This window comes from Schistocerca americana, chromosome 2 (genome assembly GCF_021461395.2).
Source record: "Schistocerca americana isolate TAMUIC-IGC-003095 chromosome 2, iqSchAmer2.1, whole genome shotgun sequence".
Taxonomy (NCBI): domain Eukaryota; kingdom Metazoa; phylum Arthropoda; class Insecta; order Orthoptera; family Acrididae; genus Schistocerca; species Schistocerca americana.
The window spans coordinates 1,069,946,301-1,069,969,578 of record NC_060120.1 but is presented as its reverse complement, the minus strand read 5'-3'; positions in this window follow the sequence as shown (position 1 = coordinate 1,069,969,578).

Below are 23,278 nucleotides of genomic sequence, written 5' to 3'. Positions count from 1 at the left end.
AGTCGGCATTGTGATTTTGTATTAAATTCGGATGCAATTTCTGTGTTTCATCGTCAATAAGTAGGTCCAAGGCATACAGTAAACCTGAAGTGAAGCATCGGAACCTAAAACTGTACCTACAGGAGAGGTTCAAATCATAGAAAATTAGAGTATCAGTCCTCTTCTACTTAAGTCGTCATTGTGCCTTCTGTATTTAATTCGGATGCAATTTTTTTGTTTCAACGTCAATAAGAAGGTCCAAGGTATAGAGTAGACCAGAAGTGAAGCATCGGAATCTAAAACTGGACACATAGGAAAGGTTTAAATCAAAGAAAGATAGAGTGTCTGTCCTCTTGTACTTAAGTCGGCATTGTGCATATTGTATTCAATTCGGATGCAATTTCTTTGATTCATCGTCAATAAGAAAGTCCAAGGGATACAGTAAACCTGAAGTGAAGCAACGGAATCTAAAACTGGACTCACAGAAGAGGTTTAAATCAAAGAAAGTTAGAGTGTCAGTCCTCTTATACTTATGTCGGCATTGGGTCTTTTGTATTAAATTCGGATGCAATTTCTGTGTTTCATTGTGAATAAGAAGGTCCAAGGGATACAGTAACCCTAAAGTGAAGCATCGGAATCTAAAACTGGACTCAAAGAAGAGGTTTAAATCAAAGAAAGTTAGAGTGTCTGTCCTCGTGTACTTAAGTCAGCATTGTGCCTTTTGTATTAAATTCGGATGCAATTTCTGTGTATCATCGTCAATAAGAAGGTCCAAGGTGTACAGTAAACGTGAAGGAAGCATCGGAATCTAAAACTGGTCTCACAGGAGAGGTTCAAATCATAGAAAGTTTGAGTGTCAGTCCTCTTGTACTTAAGTGGGCATTGTGCTTTTTGTATTAAATTCGGATGCAATTTCTGTGTTTCATCGTCAATAAGAAGGTCTAAGGTATACGGTAGACCTGAAGTGAAGCATCAGAATCGAAAACTGGACACATAGGAAAGGTTTAAATCAAAGAAAGATAGAGTGTCTGTCCTCTTGTACTTAAGTCGGCATTGTGCATTTTGAATTCAATTTGAATGCAATTTCTGTGTTTCATCGTCAATAAAAAGGTCGAAGGTATACAGTAAACCTGAAGTGAAGCATCGGAATCCAAAACTGGTCTCACAGGAGAGGTTGAAATCATAGAAAGTTAGAGTCTCAGTCCTCTTGTACTTAAGTCGGCATTGTGCCTTTTGTATTACATTCGGATGCAATTTGTGTGTTTCATCGTCAATAAGATGGTCCAAGGTATACAGAAAACCTGATGTGAAGCATCGGGGTCTAAATCTGGACTCACAGGAGATGTTCAAATCGAAGAAATTTAGAGTGTCAGTCCTCTTGTACTTAAGTCGGCATTGTGCTTTTGTATTAAATTCGGATGCAATATCTGTGTTTCATCGTCAATAAGATGGTCCAAGGCATACAGTAAACCTGAAGTGAAGCATCGGAATCTAAAACTGGACCTACAGGAGAGGTTCAAATCATAGAAAATTAGAGTGTCAGTCCTCTTCTACCTAAGTCGTCATTGTGCCTTCTGTATTTAATTCGGATGCAATTTTTGTGTTTCAACGTCAATAAGAAGGTCCAAGGTATACAGTAGACCTAAAGTGAAGCATCGGAATCTAAAACTGGACTCATAGGAAAGGTTTAAAACAAAGAAAGGTAGAGTGTCCGTCCTCTTGTACTTAAGTTGGCATTGTGCATTTTGTATTCTATTCGGATGCAATTTCTGTGTTTCATCGTCAATAAGAAGGTCCAAGGTATACAGTAAACCTGAAGTGAAGCGTCGGATTCCAAAACTGGTCTCGCAGGAGAGGTTGATATCATAAAAAGTTAGAGCGTCAGTCCCCTTGTACTTAAGTCGACATTGTGCCTTTTGTATTAAATTCGGATGCAATTTCTGTGTTTCATCGTCAATAAGAAGGTCCAAGGTATACAGTAAAACTGAAGCGAAGCATCGGAATCTAAAACTGGACTCACAGGAGAGGTTCAAATCATAGAAAGTTAGAGTGTCAGTCGTCTTGTACTTAAGTCGGCATTGTGACTTTTGTATTAAATTCGGATGCAATTTCGGCGTTTCATCGTCAATATGAAAGTCCAAGGGATACAGTAAACCTGAAATGAAGCATCGGAATCTAAAACTGGACTCACAGGAGAGGTTGAAATCATAGAAGGTTAGAGTGTCAGTCCTCTTGTACTTAAGTCGCCATTGTGCCATTTTGTATTAAATTCGCATGCAATTTCTGTGCTTCATCGTCAATGCGAAGGTCTAAGGGATACAGTAAAAATGAAGTGAAGCTCCGGAATCGAAAACTGGACTCACAGGAGAGGTTGAAATCATAGAAAGTTAGAGTGTCTGTCCTCTTGTACTTAAGTCGGCATTGTGCCTTTTGTATTACATTCGGATGCAATTTGTGTGTTTCATCGTCAATAAGATCGTCCAAGGTATACAGTAAACCTGATGTGAAGCATCGGGGTCTAAATCTGGACTCACAGGAGATGTTCAAATCATAGAAATTTAGAGTGTCAGTCCACTTGTACTTAAGTCGGCATTGTGCTTTTGTATTAAATTCGGATGCAATATCTGTGTTTCATCGTCAATAAGATGGTCCAAGGCATACAGTAAACCTGAAGTGAAGCATCGGAATCTAAAACTGGACCTACACGAGAGGTTCAAATCATAGAAAATTAGAGTGTCAGTCCTCTTCTACCTAAGACGTCATTGTGCCTTCTGTATTTAATTCGGATGCAATTTTTGTGTTTCAACGTCAATAAGAAGGTCCAAGGTATACAGTAGACCTAAAGTGAAGCATCGGAATCTAAAACTGGACAAATAGGAAAGGTTTAAATCAAAGAAAGATAGAGTGTCCGTCCTCTTGTACTTAAGTTGTCATTGTGCATTTTGTATTCAATTCGGATGCAATATCTGTGTTTCATCGTCAATAAGAAGGTCCAAGGTATACAGTAAACCTGAAGTGAAGCATCGGATTCCAAAACTGGTCTCACAGGAGAGGTTGATATCATAAAAAGTTAGAGCGTCAGTCCCCTTGTACTTAAGTCGACATTGTGCCTTTTGTATTAAATTCGGATGCAATTTGTGTGTTTCATCGTCAATAAGAAGGTCCAAGGTATACAGTAAAACTGAAGCCAAGCATCGGAATCTAAAACTGGACTCACAGGAGAGGTTCAAATCATAGAAAGTTAGAGTGTCAGTCGTCTTGTACATGAGTCGGCATTGTGACTTTTGTATTAAATTCGGATGCAATTTCGGTGTTTCATCGTCAATATGAAAGTCCAAGGGATACAGTAAACCTGAAATGAAGCATCGGAATCTAAAACTGGACTCACAGGAGAGGTTGAAATCATAGAAGGTTAGAGTGTCAGTCCTCTTGTACTTAAGTCGCCATTGTGCCATTTTGTATTAAATTCGCATGCAATTTCTGTGCTTCATCGTCAATGCGAAGGTCTAAGGGATACAGTAAAAATGAAGTGAAGCTCCGGAATCGAAAACTGGACTCACAGGAGAGGTTGAAATCATAGAAAGTTAGAGTGTCAGTCCTCTTATACTTATGTCAGCATTGTGTCTTTTGTATTAAATTCGGATGCAATTTCTGTGTTTCATCGTGAATAAGAAGGTCCAAGGGATACAGTAACCCTAAAGTGAAGCATTGGAATCTAAAACTGGACTCACAGAAGAGGTTTAATTCAAAGAAAGTTAGAGTGTCTGTCCTCGTGTACTTAAGTCGGCATTGTGCCTTCTGTATTTAATTCGGATGCAATTTTTGTGTTTCAACGTCAATAAGAAGGTCCAAGGTATACAGTAGAACTAAAGTGAAGCATCGGAATCTAAAACTGGACACATAGGAAAGGTTTAAATCAAAGAAAGATAGAGTGTCTGTCCTCTTGTACTTAAGTTGGCATTGTGCATTTTGTATTCAATTCGGATGCAATTTCTGTGTTTCATCGTCAATAAGAAGGTCCAAGGTATACAGTAAAGCTGAAGTGAAGCATCGCATTCCAAAACAGGTCTCACAGGAGAGGTTGAAATCATAGAAAGTTAGAGCGTCAGTCCCCTTGTACTTAAGTCGGCATTGTGCCTTTTGTATTAAATTCGGATGCAATTTCTGTGTTTCATCGTCAATAAGAAGGTCCAAGGTATACAGTAAAACTGAAGCCAAGCATCGGAATCTAAAACTGGACTCAATGGAGAGGTTCAAATCATGGAAAGTTAGAGTGTCAGTCGTCTTGTACTTGAGTCGGCATTGTGACTTTTGTATTAAATTCGGATGCAATTTCTGTGTTTCATCGTCAATATGAAAGTCCAAGTGATACAGTAAACCTGAAATGAAGCATCGGAATCTAAAACTGGACTCACAGGAGAGGTTGAAATCTTAGAAGCTTAGAGTGTCAGTCCTCTTGTACTTAAGTCGCCATTGTGCCATTTTGTATTAAATTCGCATGCAATTTCTGTGCTTCATCGTCAATACGAAGGTCAAAGGGATACAGTAAAAATGAAGTGAAGCATCGGAATCGAAAACTGGACTCACAGGAGAGGTTGAAATCGTAGAAAGTTAGTGTGTCAGTCCTCTTATACTTATGTCGGCATTGTGTCTTTTGTATTAAATTCGGAATGCAATTTCTGTGTCTCATCGTGAATAAGAAGGTCCAAGGGATACAGTAACCCTAAAGTGAAGCATCGGAATCTAAAACTGGACACACAGGAGAGGTTTAAAACAAAGAAAATTAGAGTGTGTGTCCTCTTATACTTAAGTCTGCATTGTGCCTTTTGTATCAAATTCGGATCCAATATCTGTGCTTCATCGTCAATAAGAAAGTCCAAGGGATACAGTAAACCTGAAGTGAAGCATCGGAATCTAAAACTGGACTCACGGAAGAGGTTTAAATCAAAGAAAGTTAGAGTGTCTGTCCTCGTGTACTTAAGTCGGCATTGTGCCTTTTGTATTAAATTCGGGTGCAATTTCTGTATATCATCGTCAATAAGAACGTCCAAGGTGTACAGTTAACGTGAAGGAAGCATCGGAATCTAAAACTGGTCTCACAGGAGAGTTTCAAATCATAGAAAGTTAGAGTGTCAGTCCTCTTGCACTTAAGTGGGCGTTGTGACTTTTGTATTAAATTCGGATGGAATTTCTGTGTTTCATCGTCAATAAGAAGGTCCAATGGATACAGTAAACCTGAAGTGAAACATCGGAATCTAAAACTGGACTCACAGGACAGGTTCAAATCATAGTAAGTTAGAGTGTCAGTCCTCTTGTACATAAGTCGGCATTGTGCCTTTTCTATTAAATTCGGATGCAATTTCTGTGCTTCGTCGTCAATAAGAAGATCCAATGGATACAGTAAACCTGAAGTGAAACATCGGAATCTAAAACTGGACTCACAGGACAGGTTCAAATCATAGTAAGTTAGAGTGTCAGTCCTCTTGTACATAAGTCGGCATTGTGCCTTTTCTATTAAATTCGGATGCAATTTCTGTGTTTCATCGTCAATAAGATGGTCCAAGGCATACAGTAAACCTGAAGTGAAGCATCGGAATCAAAAACTGGACCTACAGGAGAGGTTCAAATCTTTGAAAATCAGAGTATCAGTCCTCATCTACTTAAGTCGTCATTGTGCCCTCTGTATTTAATTCGGATGCAATTTTTGTCTTTCAACGTCAATAACAAGGTCCAAGGTATACAGTAGACCTGAAGTGAAGCATCAGAATCTAAAACTGGACACATAGGAAAGGTTTAAATCAAAGAAAGATAGAGTGTCTGTCCTCTTGTACTTAAGTCGGCATTGTGCATTTTGTATTCAATACCGATGCAATTTCTGTGTTTCATCGTCAATAAAAAGGTCCAAGGTATACAGTAAACCTGAAGTGAAGCATCGGGGTCTAAATCTGGACTCACAGGAGAGGTTCAAATCATAGAGAGTTAGAGTGTCAGTCCTCTTGTACTTAAGTCGGCATTTTGCTTTTGTATTAAATTCGGATGCAATTTCTGTGTTTCATCGTCAATAAGATGGACCAAGGCATACAGGAAACCTGAAGTGAAGCATCGGAATCTAAAACTGGACCTACAGGAGAGGTTCAAATCATGGAAAATTAGAGTGTCAGTCCACTTCTACTTAAGTAGTCATTGTGCCTTCTGTATTTAATTCGGATGCAATTTTTGTGTTTCAACGTCAATAAGAAGGTCCAAGGTATACAGTAGACATGAAGTGAAGCATCGGAATCTAAAACTGGACACATAGGAAAGGTTTAAATAAAAGAAAGATAGAGTGTCTGTCCTCTTGTACTTAAGTCGGCATTGTGCATTTTGTATTCAATTCGGATGCAATTTCTGTGTTTCATCGTCAATAAGAAGGTCCAAGGTATACAGTAAACATGAAGTGAAACATCGGAATCTAAAACTGGACTCACAGGACAGGTTCAAATCATAGAAAGTTAGAGTGTCAGTCCTCTTGTACTTAAGTCGGCATTGTGACTATTGTATTAAATTCGGATGCAATTTGTGTGCTTCGTCGTCAATTAGAAGGTCTAAGGGATACAGTAAACCTGAAGTGAAGCATCGGAATCTAAAACTGGACTCACAGGAGAGGTTCAAATCATAGAAAATTAGAGTGCCAGTCCTCTTCTACTTAAGTCGTCATTGTGCCTTTTGCATTTAATTCGGATGCAATTTTTGTGTTTCAACGTCAATAAGAAGGACCAAGGTAAACAGCAGACCTGAAGTGAAGCATCGGAATCTACAACTGGACACACAGGAAAGGTTTAAATCAAAGAAAGTTAGAGTGTCTGTCCTCTAGTACTTAAGTCGGCATTGTGCATTTTGTATTAAATTCGGATGCAATTTCTGTGTTTCATCGTCAATAAGCAGGTCCAAGGTATACAGTAAACCTGAAGTGAAGCATCGGAATCTAAAACTGGACTCACAGGAGAGGTTTAAATCAAAGGATGTTATAGTGTCTGTCCTCTTGTACTTAAGTCGGCATTGTGCCTTTTGTAGTAAATTCGGAGGCAATTTCTGTGTTTCATCGTCAATAACAAGGTTCAAGGTATTCAGTAAACCTGAAGTGAAGCATCGGAATCTAAAACTAGTCTCACAGGAGAGGTTGAAATCATAGAAAGTTAGAGTGTCAGTCCTCTTGTACTTAAGTCCGCAATGTGCAATTTGTATTACATTCGGATGCAATTTCTGTGTTTCATCGTCAATAAGATGGTCCAAGGTATACAGTAAGCCTGAAGTGAAGCATCTGAATCTAAATCTGGACTCACAGAAGAGGTTGAAATCATAGAAAGTTAGAGTGTCAGTCCTCTTGTACTTAAGTCGGCATTGTGCCTTTTGTATTACATTCGGATGCGATTTCTGTGTTTCATTGTCAATAAGAAGGTCCAAGGGATACAGTAAACCTGAGGTGAAGCATCTGAATCTAAAACTGGACTCATAGGAGAAGTTCAAACCATAGAAAGTTAGAGTGTCAGTCCTCTTGTACTTAGGCCTGCATTGTGCCTTATGTATTAAATTCGGATGCAAAATCTGTGTTTCATCGTGAATAAGAAGGTCCAAGGGATACAGTAAACCTGAAGTGAAGCATCGTAATATAAAACTGGACTCACAGGAGAGGTTTATATCAAAGAATGTTAGAGTTTCAGTCCTCTTGTACTTAAGTCGGCATTGTGCCTTTTGCATTAATTTCCGATGCAATTTCTGTGTTTCATCGTCAATAAGAAGGTCCAAGGTATACTGTAGACCTGCAGTGAAGCATCGGAATCTAGAACTGGTCTCACAAGACAGGTTCAAATCACAGTAAGTTGGAGTGTCAGCCCTCTTGTACTTAAGTCGGCATTGTGCCTTTCCTATTAACTTCGGATACAATTTCTGTGTTTCATCGTCAATAAGTAGGTCCAAGGGATACAGTAAACCTGAAGTGAAGTACCGGATTCTAAAACTGGACTCACAGGACAGGATCAAATCATAGAAAGTTAGAGTGTCAGTCCTCTTGTACTTAAGTGGGCAATGTGCCATTTGCATTAAATTCGGATGCAATTTCTGTGTTTCATCGTCAATAAGAAGGTCCAAGGTATACAGTAAGCCTGAAGTGAAGCTTCTGAATCTAAAATTGGACTCACAGGAGAGGTTCAAATCATAGAAAGTTAGAGTGCCAGTCCTCATGTACTTAAGACGGCATTGTGCCTTTTGTATTAAATTCGGATGCAATTTCTGTGTTTCATCGTCAATAAGAAGGTCCAAGGGATAAAGTAAACCTGAAGTGAAGCATTGGAATCTAAAACTGGACTCACAGGAGAGGTTGAAATCATAGAAAGTTGAAGTGTCAGTCCTCTTGTACTTAAGTCGTCATTGTGCCTTTTGTGTTACATTCGGATGCTATTTCTGTGTTTCATTGTCAATATGAAGGTCCTAGGGATACAGTAAACCTGATGTGAAGCATTGGAATCTAAAACTGGACACATAGGAGAAGTTCAAACCATAGAAAGTTTGAGTGTCAGTCCTCTTGTACTTAGGCCTGCATTGTGCTTTATGTATTAAATTCGGATGCAATATCTGTGTTTCATCGTGAATAAGAAGGTCCAAGGGATACAGTAAACCTGAAGTGAAGCACCGGATTCTAAAACTGGACTCACAGGACAGGATCAAATCATAGAAAGTTAGAGTGTCAGTCCTCTTGTACATAAGTCGGCATTGTGACTTTTGTATTAAATTCGGATGCAATTTCTGTGTTTCATCGTCAATAAGATGGTCCAAGGCATACAGTAAACCTGAAGTGAAGCATCGGAATCTAAAACTGGACCTACAGGAGAGGTTCAAATCTTAGAAAATCAGAGTATCAGTCCTCATCTTCTTAAGTCGACATTGTGCCTTCTGTATTTAATTCGGATGCAATTTTCGTGTTTCAACGTCAATAAGAAGGTCCAAGGTATACAGTAAGCCTGAAGTGAAGCATCTGAATCTAAAACTGGACTCACAGGAGAGGTTCAAATCATAGAAAGTTAGAGTGTCAGTCCTCTTGTACTTAAGTCGGCATTGTGCATTTTGTATTCAATTCCGATGCAATTTCTGTGTTTCATCGTCAATAAGAAGGTCCAAGGTATACAGTAAACCTGAAGTGAAACATCGGAATCTAAAACTGGACTCACAGGACAGGTTCAAATCACAGAAAGTTAGAGTGTCAGTCCTCTTGTACTTAAGTCGGCATTGTGACTATTGTATTAAATTCGGATGCAATTTGTGTGCTTCGTCGTCAATAAGAAGGTCTAAGGGGTACAGTAAACCTGAAGTGAAGCATCGGAATCTAAAACTGGACTCACAGGAGAGGTTCAAATCATAGAAAATTAGAGTGCCAGTCCTCTTCTACTTAAGTCGTCATTGTGCCTTTTGTATTTAATTCGGATGCAATTTTTGTGTTTCAACGTCAATAAGAAGGACCAAGGTAAACAGCAGACCTGAAGTGAAGCATCAGAATCTACAACTGGACACACAGGAAAGGTTTAAATCAAAGAAAGTTAGAGTGTCTGTCCTCTTGTACTTAGGTCGGCATTGTGCATTTTGTATTAAATTCGGATGCAATTTCTGAGTTTCATCGTCAATAAGAAGGTCCAAGGGATACAGTAAACCTGAAGTGAAGCATTGGAATCTAAAACTGGACTCACAGGATTGGTTGAAATCATAGAAAGTTGAAGTGTCAGTCCTCTTGTACTTAAGTCGGCATTGTGCCTTTTGTATTGAATTCGGATGCAATTTCTGTGCTTCGTCGTCAATAAGAAGGTCCAAGGGATACAGTAAGCCTGAAGTGAAGCATCGGAATCTAAAACTGGACCTACAGGAGAGGTTCAAATCTTAGAAAGTCAGAGTATCAGTCCTCATCTACTTAAGTCGTCATTGTGCCTTCTGTATTTAATTCGGATGCAATATTTGTGTTTCAACGACAATAAGAAGGTCCACGGTATACAGTAGACATGAGGTGAAGCATCGGAATCTAAAACTGGACACATAGGAAAGGTTTAAAACAAAGAAAGATAGAGTGTCTGTCCTCTTGTACTTAAGTCGGCATTGTGCATTTTGTATTAAATTCGGATGCAATTTCTGTGTTTCATCGTCAATAAGAAGGTCCAAGGTATACAGTAAACCTGAAGTGAAGCATCGGAATCTAAAACTGGACTCACAGGAGAGGTTTAAATCAAAGGATGTTAGAGTGTCTGTCCTCTTGTACTTAAGTCGGCATTGTGCCTTTTGTAGTAAATTCGGATGCTATTTCTGTGTTTCATTGTCAATAAGAAGGTCCAAGGGATACAGTAAACCTGAAGTGAAGCATTGGAATCTAAAACTGGACTCATAGGAGAAGATCAAACCATAGAAAGTTAGAGTGTCAGTCCTCTTGTACTTAGGCCTGCATTGTGCCTTATGTATTAAATTCGGATGCAAAATCTGTGTTTCATCGTGAATAAGAAGGTCCAAGGGATACAGTAAACCTGAAGTGAAGCACCAGATTCTAAAACTGGACTCACAGGACAGGATCAAATCATACAAAGTTAGAGTGTCAGTCCTCTTGTACTTAAGTCGGCAATGTGCCATTTGTATTAAATTCGGATGCAATTTCTGTGTTTCATCGTCAATAAGAAGGTCCAAGGTATACAGTAAGCCTGAAGTGAAGCATCTGAATCTAAAACTGGAGTCACAGGAGAGGTCCAAATCATAGAAAGTTAGAGTGTCAGTCCTCATGTACTTAAGTGGGCATTGTGCCTTTTGTATTAAATTCGGATGCAATTTCTGTGTTTCATCGTCAATAAGAACGTCCAATGGATACAGTAAACCTGAAGTGAAACATCGGAATCTAAAACTGGACTCACAGGACAGGTTCAAATCATAGAAAGTTAGAGTGTCAGTCCTCTTGTACTTAAGTCGGCATTGTGACTTTTGTATTAAATTCGGATGCAATTTCTGTGTTTCATCGTCAATAAGATGGTCCAAGGCATACAGTAAACCTTAAGTGAAGCATCGGAATCTAAAACTGGACCTACAGGAGAGGTTCAAATCTTAGAAAATCAGAGTATCAGTCCTCATCTACTTAAGTCGTCATTGTGCCTTCTGTATTTAATTCGGATGCAATTTTTGTGTTTCAACGTCAATAAGAAGGTCCAAGGGATACAGTAAACCTGAGGTGAAGCATCTGAATCTAAAACTGGACTCACAGGAGAGGTTTATATCAAAGAATGTTAGAGTTTCAGTCCTTTTGTACTTAAGTTAGCATTGTGCCTTTTGCATTAATTTCGGATGCAATTTCTGTGTTTCATCGTCAATAAGAAGGTCCAAGGTATACTGTAAACCTGAAGTGAGGCATCGGAATCTAGAACTGGTCTCACAAGACAGGTTCAAATCACAGAAAGTTGGAGTGTCAGTCCTCTTGTGCTTATGTCGGCATTGTGCCTTATGTATTACATTCGGATGCAATTTCTGTGTTTCATCGTCAATAAGAAGGTCCAAGGTATACAGTAAACCTGAAGTGAAGCATCGGAATCTAAAACTGGACTCACAGGAGAGGTTTAAACCATAGAAAGTTAGAGTGTCCGTCCTCTTGTACATAAGACGGCATTGTGCCTTTTCTATTAACTTCGGATGCAATTTCTGTGTTTCATCGTCAATAAGAAGGTCCAAGGGATACAGTAAACCTGAAGTGAAGCACCGGATTCTAAAACTGGACTCACAGGACAGGATCAAATCATAGAAAGTTAGAGTGTCAGTCCTCTTGTACTTATGTCGTCATTGTGTCTTTCGTATTAAATTCGGATGCAAATTCTGTGCTTCATCGTCAATAAGAAGGTCCAAGGGACACAGTAAACCTGAAGTGAAGCATCGGAATCTAAAACTGGACTCACAAGAGAGGTTCAAATCATGGAAAGTTAGTGTGTCAGTCCTCTTGTACTCAAGTCAGCATTGTGACTTTTGTATTAAATTCGCATGCAATTTCTGTGTTTCATTGTCAATAAGAAGGTCCAAGGTATACAGTAAACCTGAAGTGAAGCATCGGAATGTGAAACTGGACTCACAGGAGAGGTTGAAATCATAGAAAGTTAGAGTGTCAGTCCTCTTGTACTTAAGTCGTCACTGTGCCTTTTGTATTAAATTCGGATGCAATTTCTGTGCTTCATCGTCAATAAGAGGATCCAAGGTATACAGTAAACCTTAAGTGAAGCATCGGAATCTAAAACTGGACTCACAGGAGAGGTGCAAATCATAGAAAGTTAGAGTGTCAGTCCTCTTGTACTTAAGTGGGCATTGTGCCTTTTGTATTAAATTCGGATGCAATTTCTGTGTTTCATCGTCAATAAGAAGGTCCAAGGGATACAGTAAACCTGAAGTCAAGCATCGGAATCTAAAACTGGTCTCACAGGAAAGGTTGAAATCGTAGAAATTTGGAGAGTCAGTCCTCGTGTACTTAAGTCGTCATTGTGACTTTTGTATTAAATTCGGATGCAATTTCTGTTCTTCATCGTAAATAAGTAGGTCCATGGTATACAGTAAACCTGAAGTGAAGTATCGGAATCTATAACTGGACTCACAGGAGTGGTTTAAATCAAAGAAAGTTAGAGTGTCTGTCATCTTGTACTTAAGTCGGCATTGTGCCTTTTTTATTAAATTCGGATGCAATTTCTGAGTTTTATCGTCAATAAGTACGTCCAAGGGATACAGTAAACCTGAAGTGAAGCATTGGAATCTAAAACTGGACTCACATGTTGAAATCATAGAAAGTTGGAGTGTCAGTCCTCTTGTACTTAAGCCGTCATTGTGCCTTTTGTATTAAATTCGGATGCAATTTCTTTGTTTCATCGTCAATAAGAAGGTTCAAGGTATACAGTAAACCTGAAGTGAAGCATCGGAATCTAAAACTGGTCTCACAGGGGAGGTTGAAATCACAGAAAGTTAGAGTGTCAGTCCTCTTGTACTTAAGTCGGCATTGTGCCTTTTGTATTAAATTCGGATGCAATTTCTGTGTTTCATCGTCAATAAGAAGGTCCAAGGTATACAGTAAACCTGAAGTGAAGCATCGGAATCTAAAACTGGACTCACATTAGAGGTTTAAATCAAAGAAAGTTAGAGTGTCTGTCCTCTTGTGCTTAAGTCGGCATTGTGCCTTTTGTATTAATTCGGAGGCAATTTCTTTGTTTCATCGTCAATAAGAAGGTTCAAGGTATACAGTAAACCTGAAGTGAAGCATCGGAATCTAAAACTGGTCTCACAGGGGAGGTTGAAATCACATAAAGTTAGAGTGTCAGTCCTCTTGTACTTAAGGCGGCATTGTGCCTTTCGTATTAAATTCGGATGCAATTTCTGTGTTTCAACGTCAATAAGAATGTCCAAGGTATACCATAAACCTGAAGTGAAGCATCGGAATCCAAAACTGGACTCACAGGAGAGGTTCAAATCATAGAAAGTTAGAGTGTCAGTCCTCTTGTACTTAAGTCGGCATTGTGCCTTTTGTATTAAATTCGGATGCAATTTCTGTGTTTCATCGTCAATAAGTACGTCCAAGGGATACAGTAAACCTGAAGTGAAGCATTGGAATCTAAAACTGGACTCTCATGTTGAAATCATAGAAAGTTGGAGTGTCAGTCCTCTTGTACTTAAGCCGTCATTGTGCCTTTTGTATTAAATTCGGATGCAATTTCTGTGCTTCATCGTTAATTAGAAGGTCCAAGGGATACAGTAAACCCGAAGTGAAGCATCGGAATCGAAAGCTGGACTCACAGGAGAGGTTCAAATCATAGAATGTTAGAGTGTCAGTCCTCTTATGCATAAGTCGGCATTGTGCCTTTTGTATTAAATTCGGATGCCATTTCTGTGTTCATCGTCAATGAGCAGGTCCAAGGTATACAGTAAACCTGAAGTGAAGCATCAGAATCTAAAACTGGACTCACAGGAGAGGTTCAAATCGTAGGAAGTTAGAGTGACAGTCCTCTTCTACTTAAGTCGGCATTGTGCCTTTTGTGTTAAATTCGGATTCAATTTCTGTGTTGGATCATCAATAAGAAGGTCCCAGGTATACAGTAGACCTGAAGTGAAGCATCGGAATCAAAAACTCAACTCACAGGAGAGGTTCAAATCATAGAAAGTTAGAGTGTCAGTCCTCTTGTACTTATGTCGGCATTGTGCCTTTTGTATTAAATTCGGATGCAATTTCTGTGTTTCATCGTCAATGAGAAGGTTCAAGGTATACAGTAAACCTGCAGTACAGCATCGGAATCTATAACTGTCGCACAGGAGAGGTTGAAATCGTAGAAAGTTAGAGTGTCAGCCCTCTTGTACTTAAGTCGGCATTGTGCCTTTTGTATTAAATTCGGATGCAATATCTGTTTTTCATCATCAATAAGTAGGTATAAGGGATACAGTAAATTTGAAGTGAAGCACTGGAATCTAAAACTGTACTCACAGGAGAGGTTGAAATCATAGAAAGTTGGAGTGTCAGTCCTCTTGTACTTAAGTCGTCATTGTGCCTTTTGTATTAAATTCGGATGCAATTTCTGTGCTTCATCGTCAATAAGAAGGTCCCAGGGATACAGTAAACCCGAAGTGAAGCACCGGAATCGAAAACTGGACTCACAGGAGAGGTTCAAATCATTGAATGTTAGAGTGTCAGTCCTGTTGTACATAAGTCGGCATTGTGCCTTTTCTATAAAATTCGGATGCCATTTCTGTGTTTCATCGTCAATGAGAAGGTCCAAGGTATACAGTAAACCTGAAGTGAAGCATCAGAATCTAAAACTGGACTCACAGGAGAGGTTCAAATCGTAGGAAGTTAGAGTGACAGTCCTCTTCTACTTAAGTCGGCATTGTGCCTTTTGTATTAAATTCGGATGCAATTTCTGTGTTGGATCATCAATAAGACGGTCCCAGGTATACAGTAAACCTGAAGTGAAGCATCAGAATCTAAAACTGGACTCACAGGAGAGGTTCAAATCGTAGGAAGTTAGAGTGTCAGTCCTCTTGTACTTAAGTCGGCATAATGCCTTTTGTATTAAATTCGGATGCAATTTCTGTGTTTCATCGTCAATAAGAAGGTCCAAGGTATACAGTAAACCTGAGGTGAAGCATCTGAATGTAAAACTGGACTCATAGGAAAAGGTCAAATCATAGAAAGTTAAAGTGTCAGTCCTCTTGCACTTAAGCCTGCATTGTGCCTTTTGTATTAAACTCGGATGCTATTTCTGTGTTTCATCGTGAATAAGAAGGTCCAAGGGATACAGTAAACCTGAAGTGAAGCATCGGAATCTAAAACTGTACTCACAGGAGAGGTTTAAATCAAAGAATGTTAGAGTGTCGGTTCTCTTGTACTTAGGTCGGCATTGTGCATTTTGCATTATATTCGGATGCAATTTCTGTGTTTCATCGTCAATAAGAAGGTCCAAGGTATACAGTAAACCTGAAGTGAAGCATCGGAATCTAAAACTGGTCTCACAAGACAGGTTTAAATCATAGAAAGTTAGAGTGTCAGTCCTCTTGTACTTAAGTCGGCATTGTGCCTTTTGTATTAAATTCGGATGCAATTTCTGTGTTTCATCGTTAATAAGAAGGTCCAAGGTATACTGTAAACCTGAAGTGAAGCATCGGAATCTAGGAATCTACAACAGGACTCACAGGAGAGGTACAAATCATAGAAAGTTCGAGCGTCAGTACTCTTGTACTTAAGTCGTTATTGTGCCTTTTGTATTAAAGTCGGATGCAATTTCTGTATTTCATCGTCAAGCAGAAGGTCCAAAGGATACAGTAAACCTGAAGTGAAGCATCGGAATCTAAAACTGGACTCACAGAATAGGATCAAATCATAGAAAGTTAAAGTGTCAGTCCTCTACTACTTACGTCGGCATTGTGCCTTTTGTATTAAATTCCTATGCAATTTCTGTGTTTCATCGTCAATAAGAGAATCCAAGGTATACAGTAAACCTTAAGTGCAGCATTGGAATCTAAAACTGGACTCACAGGAGAGGTATAAATCAAAGGAAATTAGAGTGTCTGTCCTCTTGTACTTAAGTCGGCATTGTGCCTTTTGTAATAAATTCGGATGCAATTTCTGTGTTTCATCGTCAATAAGAAGGTCCAAGGTATACAGTAAACCTGAAGTGAAGCATCGGAATCTAAAACTGGACTCACAGGAGAGGTTCAAATCATAGAAAGTTAAAGTGTCAGTCCTCTGCTACTTACGTCGGCATTGTGCCTTTTGTATTAAATTCGGATGCAATTTCTTTGTTTCATCGTCAATAAGAAGGTCCAAGGTATACAGTAAACCTGAAGTGAAGCAACGGAATCTAAAACTAGACTCACAGCAGAGGCTCAAACCATAGAACGTTTGAGTGTCAGTCCACTTGTATATAAGTCGGCATTGTGCCTTTTGTATTAAATTCGGATGAAATGTCTGTGTTTCATCGTCAATAAAAAGGTTCAAGGTATACAGTAAAACTGAAGTGAAGCATCGGAATCTAAAACTGGACTCACAGGAGAGGTGCAAATCAAAGAAAGTTAGAGCGTCAGTCATCTTGTACTTAAGTCTGCATTGAGCCTTTTATATTAAATTCGGATGCAAATTCTGTGTTTCGTCGTCATAAGAAGGTCCGAGGTATACAGTAAACCTGAAGTGAAGCTTCGGAATCTAGAATTGGACTCACAGGAGAATTTTAAATCATAGAAAGTTAGAGTGTCAGTCCTCATGTACTTAAGTCGGCATTGTGCCATTTGTATTAAATACGGATGCAATTTCTGTGTTTCATCGTCAATAGGAAGGTCCAAGGTATACAGTAAACCTGAAGTGAAGCATCGGAATCTAAAACTGGACTCACTGGAGAGATTTAAATCAAAGAAAGTTAGAGTGTCGATCCTCTTGTACTTAAGTCGGCATTGTGCCCTTTGTATTAAATTCGGATGCAATTTCTGTGTTTCATCGTCAATAAGAGAATCCAAGGTATACAGTAAACCTCAAGTGCAGCATCGAAATCTAAAACTGGACTCACAGGAGAGGTATAAGTCAAAGGAAGTTAGAGTGTCTGTCCTCTTGTACTTAAGTCGGCATTGTGGTTTTTGTAATAAATTTGGATGCAATTTCTGTGTTTCATCGTCAATAAGAAGGTCTAAGGTATACAGTAAACCTGAAGTGAAGCATCGGAATTTAAAACTGGACTCACAGGAGATTTTCAAATCATTGAAAGTTAAAGTGTCAGTCCTCTACTACTTACGTCGGCATTGTGCCTTTTGTATTAAATTCGGATGCAATTTCTGTGATTCATCGTCTATAAGAAGGTCCAAGGGATAGAGTAAACCTGAAGAGAAGAATCGGAATCTGAAACTGGACTCACAGGAGAGGTTCAAATCATGGAAAGTGAAGGTGTCAGCCCTCTTGTACTTAAGTCGGCATTGTGTCTTTTGTATTAAATTCGGATGCAATTTCTGTGTTTCATCGTCAATAAGAGAATTCAAGGTATACAGTAAACCTCAAGTGCAGCATTGGAATCTAAAACTGGACTCACAGGAGAGGTATAAATCAAAGGAAGTTAGAGTGTCTGTCCTCTTGTACTTAAGTCGGCATTGTGCCTTTTGTAATAAATTAAGATGCAATTTCTGTGTTTCATCGTCAATAAGAAGGTCCAAGGGATACAGTAAACCTGAAGTGAAGCATTGGAATCTAAAACTGGACTCATAGGAGAAGATCAAACCATAGAAAGTTAGAGTGTCAGTCCTCTTGTACTTAGGCCTGCATTGTGCCTTATGTATTAAATTCGGATGCAAAATCTGTGTTTCATCGTGAATAAGAAGGTCCAAGGGATACAGTAAACCTGAAGTGAAGCACCAGATTCTAAAACTGGACTCACAGGACAGGATCAAATCATACAAAGTTAGAGTGTCAGTCCTCTTGTACTTAAGTCAGCAATGTGCCATTTGTATTAAATTCGGATGCAATTTCTGTGTTTCATCGTCAATAAGAAGGTCCAAGGTATACAGTAAGCCTGAAGTGAAGCATCTGAATCTAAAACTGGAGTCACAGGAGAGGTCCAAATCATAGAAAGTTAGAGTGTCAGTCCTCATGTACTTAAGTGGGCATTGTGCCTTTTGTATTAAATTCGGATGCAATTTCTGTGTTTCATCGTCAATAAGAACGTCCAATGGATACAGTAAACCTGAAGTGAAACATCGGAATCTAAAACTGGACTCACAGGACAGGTTCAAATCATAGAAAGTTAGAGTGTCAGTCCTCTTGTACTTAAGTCGGCATTGTGACTTTTGTATTAAATTCGGATGCAATTTCTGTGTTTCATCGTCAATAAGATGGTCCAAGGCATACAGTAAACCTTAAGTGAAGCATCGGAATCTAAAACTGGACCTACAGGAGAGGTTCAAATCTTAGAAAATCAGAGTATCAGTCCTCATCTACTTAAGTCGTCATTGTGCCTTCTGTATTTAATTCGGATGCAATTTTTGTGTTTCAACGTCAATAAGAAGGTCCAAGGGATACAGTAAACCTGAGGTGAAGCATCTGAATCTAAAACTGGACTCACAGGAGAGGTTTATATCAAAGAATGTTAGAGTTTCAGTCCTTTTGTACTTAAGTTAGCATTGTGCCTTTTGCATTAATTTCGGATGCAATTTCTGTGTTTCATCGTCAATAAGAAGGTCCAAGGTATACTGTAAACCTGAAGTGAGGCATCGGAATCTAGAACTGGTCTCACAAGACAGGTTCAAATCACAGAAAGTTGGAGTGTCAGTCCTCTTGTGCTTATGTCGGCATTGTGCCTTATGTATTACATTCGGATGCAATTTCTGTGTTTCATCGTCAATAAGAAGGTCCAAGGTATACAGTAAACCTGAAGTGAAGCATCGGAATCTAAAACTGGACTCACAGGAGAGGTATAAACCATAGAAAGTTAGAGTGTCCGTCCTCTTGTACATAAGACGGCATTGTGCCTTTTCTATTAACTTCGGATGCAATTTCTGTGTTTCATCGTCAATAAGAAGGTCCAAGGGATACAGTAAACCTGAAGTGAAGCACCGGATTCTAAAACTGGACTCACAGGACAGGATCAAATCATAGAAAGTTAGAGTGTCAGTCCTCTTGTACTTATGTCGTCATTGTGTCTTTCGTATTAAATTCGGATGCAAATTCTGTGCTTCATCGTCAATAAGAAGGTCCAAGGGACACAGTAAACCTGAAGTGAAGCATCGGAATCTAAAACTGGACTCACAAGAGAGGTTCAAATCATGGAAAGTTAGTGTGTCAGTCCTCTTGTACTCAAGTCAGCATTGTGACTTTTGTATTAAATTCGCATGCAATTTCTGTGTTTCATTGTCAATAAGAAGGTCCAAGGTATACAGTAAACCTGAAGTGAAGCATCGGAATGTGAAACTGGACTCACAGGAGAGGTTGAAATCATAGAAAGTTAGAGTGTCAGTCCTCTTGTACTTAAGTCGTCACTGTGCCTTTTGTATTAAATTCGGATGCAATTTCTGTGCTTCATCGTCAATAAGAGGATCCAAGGTATACAGTAAACCTTAAGTGAAGCATCGGATTCTAAAACTGGACTCACAGGAGAGGTGCAAATCATAGAAAGTTAGAGTGTCAGTCCTCTTGTACTTAAGTGGGCATTGTGCCTTTTGTATTAAATTCGGATGCAATTTCTGTGTTTCATCGTCAATAAGAAGGTCCAAGGGATACAGTAAACCTGAAGTCAAGCATCGGAATCTAAAACTGGTCTCACAGGAAAGGTTGAAATCGTAGAAATTTGGAGAGTCAGTCCTCGTGTACTTAAGTCGTCATTGTGACTTTTGTATTAAATTCGGATGCAATTTCTGTTCTTCATCGTAAATAAGTAGGTCCATGGTATACAGTAAACCTGAAGTGAAGTATCGGAATCTATAACTGGACTCACAGGAGTGGTTTAAATCAAAGAAAGTTAGAGTGTCTGTCATCTTGTACTTAAGTCGGCATTGTGCCTTTTTTATTAAATTCGGATGCAATTTCTGAGTTTTATCGTCAATAAGTACGTCCAAGGGATACAGTAAACCTGAAGTGAAGCATTGGAATCTAAAACTGGACTCACATGTTGAAATCATAGAAAGTTGGAGTGTCAGTCCTCTTGTACTTAAGCCGTCATTGTGCCTTTTGTATTAAATTCGGATGCAATTTCTTTGTTTCATCGTCAATAAGAAGGTTCAAGGTATACAGTAAACCTGAAGTGAAGCATCGGAATCTAAAACTGGTCTCACAGGGGAGGTTGAAATCACAGAAAGTTAGAGTGTCAGTCCTCTTGTACTTAAGTCGGCATTGTGCCTTTTGTATTAAATTCGGATGCAATTTCTGTGTTTCATCGTCAATAAGAAGGTCCAAGGTATACAGTAAACCTGAAGTGAAGCATCGGAATCTAAAACTGGACTCACAGGAGAGGTTTAAATCAAAGAAAGTTAGAGTGTCTGTCCTCTTGTGCTTAAGTCGGCATTGTGCCTTTTGTATTAAATTCGGAGGCAATTTCTTTGTTTCATCGTCAATAAGAAGGTTCAAGGTATACAGTAAACCTGAAGTGAAGCATCGGAATCTAAAACTGGTCTCACAGGGGAGGTTGAAATCACATAAAGTTAGAGTGTCAGTCCTCTTGTACTTAAGGCGGCATTGTGCCTTTCGTATTAAATTCGGATGCAATTTCTGTGTTTCAACGTCAATAAGAATGTCCAAGGTATACCATAAACCTGAAGTGAAGCATCGGAATCCAAAACTGGACTCACAGGAGAGGTTCAAATCATAGAAAGTTAGAGTGTCAGTCCTCTTGTACTTAAGTCGGCATTGTGCCTTTTGTATTAAATTCGGATGCAATTTCTGTGTTTCATCGTCAATAAGTACGTCCAAGGGATACAGTAAACCTGAAGTAAAGCATTGGAATCTAAAACTGGACTCTCATGTTGAAATCATAGAAAGTTGGAGTGTCAGTCCTCTTGTACTTAAGCCGTCATTGTGCCTCTTGTATTGAATTCGGATGCAATTTCTGTGCTTCATCGTTAATTAGAAGGTCCAAGGGATACAGTAAACCCGAAGTGAAGCATCGGAATCGAAAACTGGACTCACAGGAGAGGTTCAAATCATAGAATGTTAGAGTGTCAGTCCTCTTATGCATAAGTCGGCATTGTGCCTTTTGTTTTAAGTTCGGATGCCATTTCTGTGTTTCATCGTCAATGAGCAGGTCCAAGGTATACAGTAAACCTGAAGTGAAGCATCAGAATCTAAAACTGGACTCACAGGAGAGGTTCAAATCGTAGGAAGTTAGAGTGACAGTCCTCTTCTACTTAAGTCGGCATTGTGCCTTTTGTGTTAAATTCGGATTCAATTTCTGTGTTGGATCATCAATAAGAAGGTCCCAGGTATACAGTAGACCTAAAGTGAAGCATCGGAATCAAAAACTCAACTCACAGGAGAGGTTCAAATCATAGAAAGTTAGAGTGTCAGTCCTCTTGTACTTATGTCGGCATTGTGCCTTTTGTATTAAATTCGGATGCAATTTCTGTGTTTCATCGTCAATGAGAAGGTTCAAGGTATACAGTAAACCTGCAGTACAGCATCGGAATCTATAACTGTCTCACAGGAGAGGTTGAAATCGTAGAAAGTTAGAGTGTCAGCCCTCTTGTACTTAAGTCGGCATTGTGCCTTTTGTATTAAATTCGGATGCAATATCTGTTTTTCATCATCAATAAGTAGGTATAAGGGATACAGTAAATTTGAAGTGAAGCACTGGAATCTAAAACTGTACTCACAGGAGAGGTTGAAATCATAGAAAGTTGGAGTGTCAGTCCTCTTGTACTTAAGTCGTCATTGTGCCTTTTGTATTAAATTCGGATGCAATTTCTGTGCTTCATCGTCAATAAGAAGGTCCCAGGGATACAGTAAACCCGAAGTGAAGCACCGGAATCGAAAACTGGACTCACAGGAGAGGTTCAAATCATTGAATGTTAGAGTGTCAGTCCTGTTGTACATAAGTCGGCATTGTGCCTTTTCTATAAAATTCGGATGCCATTTCTGTGTTTCATCGTCAATGAGAAGGTCCAAGGTATACAGTAAACCTGAAGTGAAGCATCAGAATCTAAAACTGGACTCACAGGAGAGGTTCAAATCGTAGGAAGTTAGAGTGACAGTCCTCTTCTACTTAAGTCGGCATTGTGCCTTTTGTATTAAATTCGGATGCAATTTCTGTGTTGGATCATCAATAAGACGGTCCCAGGTATACAGTAAACCTGAAGTGAAGCATCAGAATCTAAAACTGGACTCACAGGAGAGGTTCAAATCGTAGGAAGTTAGAGTGTCAGTCCTCTTGTACTTAAGTCGGCATAATGCCTTTTGTATTAAATTCGGATGCAATTTCTGTGTTTCATCGTCAATAAGAAGGTCCAAGGTATACAGTAAACCTGAGGTGAAGCATCTGAATGTAAAACTGGACTCATAGGAAAAGGTCAAATCATAGAAAGTTAAAGTGTCAGTCCTCTTGCACTTAAGCCTGCATTGTGCCTTTTGTATTAAACTCGGATGCTATTTCTGTGTTTCATCGTGAATAAGAAGGTCCAAGGGATACAGTAAACCTGAAGTGAAGCATCGGAATCTAAAACTGTACTCACAGGAGAGGTTTAAATCAAAGAATGTTAGAGTGTCGGTTCTCTTGTACTTAGGTCGGCATTGTGCATTTTGCATTATATTCGGATGCAATTTCTGTGTTTCATCGTCAATAAGAAGGTCCAAGGTATACAGTAAACCTGAAGTGAAGCATCGGAATCTAAAACTGGTCTCACAAGACAGGTTTAAATCATAGAAAGTTAGAGTGTCAGTCCTCTTGTACTTAAGTCGGCATTGTGCCTTTTGTATTAAATTCGGATGCAATTTCTGTGTTTCATCGTTAATAAGAAGGTCCAAGGTATACTGTAAACCTGAAGTGAAGCATCGGAATCTAGGAATCTACAACAGGACTCACAGGAGAGGTTCAAATCATAGAAAGTTCGAGCGTCAGTACTCTTGTACTTAAGTCGTTATTGTGCCTTTTGTATTAAAGTCGGATGCAATTTCTGTATTTCATCGTCAAGCAGAAGGTCCAAAGGATACAGTAAACCTGAAGTGAAGCATCGGAATCTAAAACTGGACTCACAGAATAGGATCAAATCATAGAAAGTTAAAGTGTCAGTCCTCTACTACTTATGTCGGCATTGTGCCTTTTGTATTAAATTCCTA